At 51.2% G+C, this 7,357-nt stretch overlaps 2 long non-coding RNA genes across 5 annotated transcripts; one reads left to right on the top strand and one right to left on the bottom strand.

Moving 5' to 3' along the window:
* The first annotated feature begins 46 nt into the window (after window positions 1-46).
* LOC141370968 (uncharacterized) lies at window positions 47-2,114 on the top strand. Of its 2 annotated transcripts, none has more exons than XR_012375509.1 (3): window positions 47-301; window positions 1,500-1,687; window positions 1,803-2,114. It is a non-coding gene; the product is annotated as an uncharacterized lncRNA (long non-coding RNA). The 2 variants fall into 2 exon arrangements; XR_012375508.1 differs by having other exon boundaries at window positions 48-643.
* Window positions 2,115-3,972: 1,858 nt separating this feature from the next.
* On the bottom strand, window positions 3,973-6,983 carry LOC112829045 (uncharacterized). Of its 3 annotated transcripts, none has more exons than XR_012375505.1 (4): window positions 6,736-6,983; window positions 5,937-6,052; window positions 5,238-5,364; window positions 3,973-5,063 (listed from the first exon to the last, which is right to left on the bottom strand). It is a non-coding gene; the product is annotated as an uncharacterized lncRNA (long non-coding RNA). The 3 variants fall into 3 exon arrangements; XR_012375506.1 differs by having other exon boundaries at window positions 5,315-5,364; XR_012375507.1 differs by having other exon boundaries at window positions 5,937-6,049.
* Window positions 6,984-7,357: the final 374 nt, after the last annotated feature.

Here is a 7,357-nt window from a genome sequence, read left to right as displayed (position 1 = left end):
TTGGGCGGAGACTCGACCGCCCTGGGCGAGTGCGCCTGCGCAGACATCCGGCGTGTTCCCTGGCGGGCGAGGAAGGGGCCGGTTTGTTTTATCCGGCTCGGCTTTGGGGAGGCCGTTCAAGGCGGCCCGAAAGGGACCGAATGGAGAAGAACCGAATGGAATTCTAGCACCTGGGGAACGCCCCAGGTGGTCTGAGCTCAGGCTGAAGGACCACACGCCCACGGCCGTGACACCGTTTGGCCCCAGGACGGGAGTCACCACGGACCTGTCTTGTGTCCTTCCCTGGCAGAGAGAAGTGCCTGTCAGTTTGGAACTGGCTGGCGGGTTCCTCAAAACAACTCTGCGTAGTTTCTCGAGGCCCTAGACTGCACTTTTAGTCCATTCTTTGTGGGTAGTGCTTGAGAGATGTCCTTATACATCCTCCCTTGCCCCGAATCACGAGACTGATGACCTGGGAGGAAGGTCCTGATGCCAGACAGCTCTGTCTTCCCTGGGCAGCCTGTGCTCAACAACCAGGCGAACCCCAGTCCCTGTTTTGCCTCTCAGCAGGGTCCATGATAGCAGCTTTGTAAAAGTGGGGTCCCAGGAGGAGAGCTTCTTAGACCAAGGAAACCGTACCACCCAAAACTCGCAATCTTCTTAGGTGCTGAATTAAGACCATCGTTGCTAGTGACAGAAATCCAACTCAAACCGTAAAGTCCAAGGCGGGTGGTAGCACCAGGCACAGCAGTATATTCAAGGCCTCATCCTCCTTACTTGACTCTGCTCTTTCCTTTGTGACACCAAAATTCCTTTCAGCAGATAGTCTCAAAATTTCTATTTCAAATTCTAGAGAGAATGGATCTGATTGGCTATGGTGATCACTACTGCCCCTGTTGGGCAGATCTTCCTCTTTCTTGCCCTCTCCCAGCTGCCAGGTGGCTTATGGGTCAACCACACTTGGGCCAGATGATCACACTTCACTCAGTGATCACCCCTAGAGCGCAGAAGGGATCATGAGGAAGGCAATCTCAGCTACTGACTTATTTGAGGGATATCATGGTTGGTTTTTGCAAACATCTCACTTTGAACATAATGTCAGAGTGGCTCCTGTTGACAACAGCTGTCCGAAACTGGGGTGAAACTGTTATTGAGGGGTCAGGCAGACCAGGGCGGATGACCTTCACTTTGTCTCATAAACCTTTTGTGCTATATAATTTTTAATCTTGTGCATATATTACTTTGGTGGTTAAAAAAATTAGAATACACAGGGCGCCTGGGTGGCTCAGACAATTGAAGATCCGACTCTTGATTTCGACTCAGGTTCTGAGATCAAGCCCAGCAACCCGCTCCACGCTGAGCTTGGGATTCTCTCCCCTCTCCCTCTGCCCCTCCCCCCTTCACTCACGTGCGCATGCATGTACTCTCTCTCTCTTAAAAAAAAAATAGAAAATACTACTGATGGATTAACTTGAGTTTATATGCAGCAATCCTTTCATTCACTGGTACTGTGTTGGCAGGTGAAATGGGCACATGATGCTTGGAGGGAAAGTAGTCATCTTGAACTGTGATTTGACCATGGAATGGAGGCCATACCTGGAAGCACAACAAAACAGAAGGAGCCTGAGCCCTGGCACCATGGAGCATCGTGACACTGCTGGATGCTTGCCTCTGGACTTTCACAGGAGAGGGAAATAAACTACCTTGTGTAAGCCACGCTTGATCTCAGGGTCATGAGTTCAAGCTGCTTTAAAGGAGCTGAGTCAGCTGGGAGGTGAGTCCTTTTGCCTTCCCCACGTTCTTAACTACTGCTTCAATTTCAGATGTGATGGCTGGAACTTCTGCAGCTGTATTGGACCATGAGGTGACCTAGAAAGTGGAAACCATTCAAGCTCTGGATGGCCTACGCCCAGACCGGTTTAAGTGGGAGGGGGAAAAAATCAAGTTTTATCTTGTTACAATTACTTTAGGTTTTTTGTAATGTGTATCCAAACATGTCCAAACCTGATATGGTTATGGTTAATATGGTACTGCTTTATTATTATCTGCTTGGTTTGGTAAGTGAGTTTATATTTTACAAATTTCTTTTTTTTATTATTTTATTAAATTTATACAGAAACCACACACACACACACACACACTCTCTCTCTCTCTCTCTCTCTCTCTCTCTCTCCTATCAATGCAAAATTGTTATTATAAACATATATGCTTTCTTAAAGTATAGCTTTTGGATTTTTTTTCTTTTCATTTTTTGCCCAGGGTTTCCCTACTTATTAACAGCTTAGTGTATATCCTCTCATATAATCTCATCCAAATCTGAATCTACTGGCTGAAAGAGGCTGAGGGGCAGGGTGGGGAGAAGCAAAGGAAAGTAAAGTACAGGCACGTGAATGAAGGTGGAGACCATTATTGCTTGTCATAAATATTCTAGCTGGATCACACTTCCCTACCCCCCTCCAGCCCCTGCCCCAGATTTGCCACGACTATGGAATTTACTTTGGCCACTGCAATGTGCACAGAGGTTACTATATGTCACTTGCAGGTAGAAGCCTTCACAAACCAGAGTCCAATTTGCCACCCATCCCGTTCCTTTGCATCAAGAGGGCACATCCATCAGCTTTTCTCCCTGCGTGACTGTGATGAGTGGGGCCCCCTGCTAAGCCATGTCAGATTCAGTGAGCCGTAAGTCCTAGTTGTGTTGACCCACTAAGATCTGGGGGTTGTATGTCTTCGCAGTGTAACAGCTTATCTGCCCTGAACTAGGAGAGCATAACGGGATGTTAATTGTCTCCTTCTTCCTTTAGTAAGCAAACCCCTAGTCTAGGGCCACCCAGCTAAAGAGTCTATTTCCTAGCCTCTCTTTCACCTAAAAGTATTCCTGTGACTTCATTAGAGCCAATGAGATATGAGTGGAAATAATATTTACAACTTTTGGCTATGTCCTTTAAGAAATGGGGTATATTCTGCTTCTCCTTTTCTACTTCCTACTGGCTGGAATGCAGATGCAATGACAGGAGCTGGAGCAGCCATACTAGACCAAGAGACAATATCACACATTGAAGATATCAAAGCAGCAAGAAAGAATTTGGGTCCCCATCACAAGGGAGCCACCTGGAGTATTACATGAGAGAGAAATGAAATTGTATTTTATTTAAGGCTCGGTTATTTAGGCTTTGGTTACAGAAGGTGAGCCTATAACCTAATACCCAACCCATGTGTTAGCCTTGTTTTGTTTTGTTTTTTAAGATTTTTTTTTTTAATTTGACAGAGAGAGAGAGTGAGAGCAGGAACACAAGCAGGGGGAGTGGGAGAGGGAGAAGCAGGCTTCCCGCGGAGCAGGGAGCCCAATGCGGGACTCGATCCCAGGACCCTGGGGATCATGACCTGAGCTGAAGGCAGATGCTTAATGACTGAGCCAGCCAGGTGCCCCATGTTAGCCTTGTTTTGACAATTAGAATGTGGAGAATAAAAACCGTATCTCCTGGGGCGCCTGGGTGGCTCAGTTGGCTAAGCTTCTAACTCTGGGTTTCGGCTCAGGTCATGATCTCTTGGATGTGAGATCAAGCCCTGATCAGAGATCAGACCCATGCTGAACATGGAGTCTGCTTCAGATTCTCTCTTCCTCTCCCTCTCCCTCAGTTCCTCTCCCCACTAGTTTGCTCTCTCTCTCTCTCTCTCTCTCTCTCTCTTTCTCAAATAAATAAATAAAATCTTTTAGAAACCAAGTGTCCTTCCATGGACTTAGGAATGAGTTAAGTGAGATTCCTGCCCTCCAGAACTTGTGGTCTAGCAGGGGTTTCAGAAAATCAAGCATGGGCAAGGCCACATGGCAGAGAAAACTTCAGCGTGCTCTAGGAAAATATAGGAGAGAAACTTAAACGGGTCGAGGTCTCGGTCTGTCAGTTGCCTGAAAAAGAAGCAGAGGACCACCTTAGGTCTTCTTAGGTCAGTCTCCCCAGAAATAGCCCAAAACATGAGGTTTCATGTCAAAGAAATTTATTTCAAAGTTGCTCTCAGAGAAGCCAGTGAGGGGCAGGGGAAGCAGGACCGGGATGGGACCAAGCCAAGCCTGGGTGTGATTCTGCACAAGTCCTGCAGACGGAAGCTCCAGCCTGCTCCCACAGCGAACCCTGGAAGGCAAGTCTGGCCTCCAAAATGCCCAACCCAAGGCAGGGGAGCTGGGCTCTCCCACGGCCACAAGCTTGTCTGAGAGCCATCCTGGGGCCACTGGGCCATGGTAGGAGATCCTCCAAAGACAGGTCACAGGTGCTGCTAGAAACAAAAGCACACCAAAGCCAGGGAAAATGCAACCTCAGATAATGCCGACGTGTCCTGTACCCCCTCTGCTCTCACCAGTGTCAGCTCAAGAATCCCACCAAGGCACAGAGCCTCTTCTAAATCTCTAGAGTGAGCCCATTCTGGTGACCTAGGGAGGAGCCCTCAGCTGGAACAAGAGTGTGCATCACCTCAGCATTTAAATCCCCCCACGCCCCCCACACAGTCACACAGACACACGCGCGTGCGCACATTCATACACACACTCACCCACTCTCTCATACACGCACGCACGCACGCACGCATGCACGCACACACCAGGTTTTTAAGAGCAAGAGGGAGGGCATGGTGTGATTGCTGATGAAACGCTCAGCAAGACAGGCCGGCTCGGTCTCCAGCTTGGGCCCCCAGGAACTTTAAGCCTTGGTGTCCCACCACAGCTTCCCCACGCTTCCATCCACACCGGCCTTGGGATGGGCCATGATAAGGCGCCCAGTCAAACACAGTTTCCCAGGCCCGAGGGCCAGCTGGTGTCAGAATGGAAGGACAGCCTCTCCTGTAGGCCGCAGGCCCCAGGCAGACCCCACCAGGGGGAGGTCAGGCAGCTTCAGGCTTGAGGCCCACCACGCAACCCGTTCATCCCAGGCTGGACAGCCCCCCAGAGCTAACATCACACAGCTAGGGAGAGGCCGACTCGGGCCTCAGATGTGGGCTTCACCAGGCCTCAGAGCTCCAGTCGGTTTTGTCACTCAGTGGTCTTGGTCCCGGGTGACCTTGGCCGAGTTGTTCTCTGGGCCTTGAGTCCTCATCTGTAAAGCCAGAGATGGAACCAGATGGCCCCTCAGTCATGACATTGCACTAAGACACAGCTCCCTCTTAACCCCTAAACCCCGGACAGGCTTCCCACATACAGCAGTCTAACGGGTATGAATCTAAGTCCAGAATACATGATCAACTTCATGTAATATTCACATAGCACCTACCAAGAATCGAAGCACCCTACACATATTAACACATGAGGCTCTGTTATTGTTCCCACTTTAAAGGTGGCGATGCGCACCTGGCTCGGTAGAGCAAGGGACTCTTGATCTCAGGGTCCGGAGTTCGCGCCTACGTAAAAATAAATAAATAAATAATAAAAAAATATAAAGATGGTGAACAGGAGGCACAGAGAGTGGAAATAACTCATCCAAGTTCACACAGTGAGTCCATCTGGCCTCCAGCGCTGCGTTCTTCAGCTCTGCTCCCTCTCCTTTGTAAGCAATGTTACATCCTTTCATTACCCTAACTCAAGTGCCGTCTTCCCTCCCTTCCTGGCCACAGAATCCAGTGAGATCTGCAGACTGTTGTGGGGTCAGGAACAAATGGGGGTGGGGTCCAGACAACACGGGGGTCACCCATACAGCCGGAGCTCCCCCCCAGCTACGGATGGTGACATGCCAATGCTCTCTGTCTCTGGGCAAATCACACAGCTGCCGCTCCCAGGGCCAGCCCTCGGGGTTCCTACCAGCTCCTCTGAAGGCCACGTGCTCAGCACCCACCTACCTCTGATCACCGCCCCTCCCTGCAGAGCTGAGTGGGAAGAGAAGCAGCCTCGGCCCTGCATGGAAGCCGCCAGCCCCTGTGTCCCCCAGAGAGGGCCTCCCCCTCCTTTCCAACCTGGCACCTGCTTCTGTACCCACCTGCCCACCGGCGGGCGCCCTCATGTAACTTCGCCCCCCAAACCCGGGCTGGCGCAGGAGTTTTCTGCAGGGTGGTTCTGCACCACGGCAAAGCTGCCATTCCTTCTCTCCTGCTGCTATGAGAACAGGAAGGAAATTAACATTTCCACATATTACACACAAGCTCCTTTCTGTGCAAAGTGCTTGGCAAATAGTTCAAGGAACAAGGAGAAGTTGATAACAGAAGGTGTTACAAAATTCAAGTTAAATCTGTCTTCTCACAGTTGAAACTTGGTCCTGTTCCACTGTGAGAATAAGTCTAGTCCCTCGTTTTGGCGAAAACCTTTCAGATTTGAGGCGGGTCCTTCCACTTCATGGAAGTCTTGATTTTCCAGGGCCAACAGCCCCCCGGGACGTCTGTGCTCTCTCCCTCTTCTCCGTCGCCCCTCCCCCTCTCCCCTCTCCCACGACCTGCGCACACACTCCCCCACCCACCTCCCCAGCCCCCCTGCTCTGTCTTACGCCCTCCCTTCCCCTTTTTTTTAAAAGATTTTATTTATTTATTTGAGAGAGAGAGAATGAGAGATAGAGAGCAAGAGAGGGAAGTGGGTCAGAGGGAGAAGCAGGCTCCCCGCTGAGCAGGGAGCCCGATGCGGGACTCGATCCCGGGACTCCAGGATCATGACCTGAGCCGAAGGGAGTCGCTTAACCAACTGAGCCACCCAGGCGCCCCCCTCCCTTCCTCTTAACCTCCTTCTTCTCTTGCGGCCTTCTCCTGGGCCGGCCTCCTCCGTTCTCCACGGGCTGACATCTCACTCACTTACTCGGCGCTCCCCATCACGCTGGACGAGTTCCACACTCCTGAACGTGGCATTCAAGGCCCACCCGTGGGCGTGACCTGGTCTTCGCTCTCCTTTCCCGAGTTATCCCTTGTGTATCGTTAGGGCCGTCCTCCCGGATTTTTCTAGTCTTCGTTCTAAACGCATGCTGGATTACATTTCCACGGTCCCTTGAAGTTCAGCGTGGCCCCGTGACTCGTTCAGACCAGTGAAATTCGAGCAGTAGTGGCGCGTGGCACTCCGGGCAAGGGCTGTGCCGGCCAGTGTGCGAGCTCGCGCGGGCCCCACCCCCACCACGGCACCCGGCTGCGCTGGCGGATGGCGAAGTCTCCGTCGGTCTGCGTCCCCGAGGGGCAACCTCTCCAGTCACAGCCCCACATGACCTGTGATGGACACACAGCAAGTCCAAGAAAGAAACATTATTTTTAAGTGGGGTGTTGCTTGTTGCTGCCCATTCTAATATAATGTGTCCCTTGGGCCTATGACCTTGGCAATTCCACCTTGCTCGGCTACTGACCGTCCCTTGGACTCACTGGGATGCCAAGGCTGCCCTCTTTGACTGGCATTCTCTGTTCCCCACGCCCCCTCAGCAAAATCCTCTCA

This window comes from Callorhinus ursinus, unplaced genomic scaffold, assembly GCF_003265705.2.
Source record: "Callorhinus ursinus isolate GAN/ISIS: 27379988/994484 unplaced genomic scaffold, GSC_fseal_2.0 scaffold51, whole genome shotgun sequence".
NCBI classification, from domain to species: Eukaryota; Metazoa; Chordata; class Mammalia; order Carnivora; family Otariidae; genus Callorhinus; species Callorhinus ursinus.
This window is presented reverse-complemented; position numbering and strand designations above follow the sequence as displayed.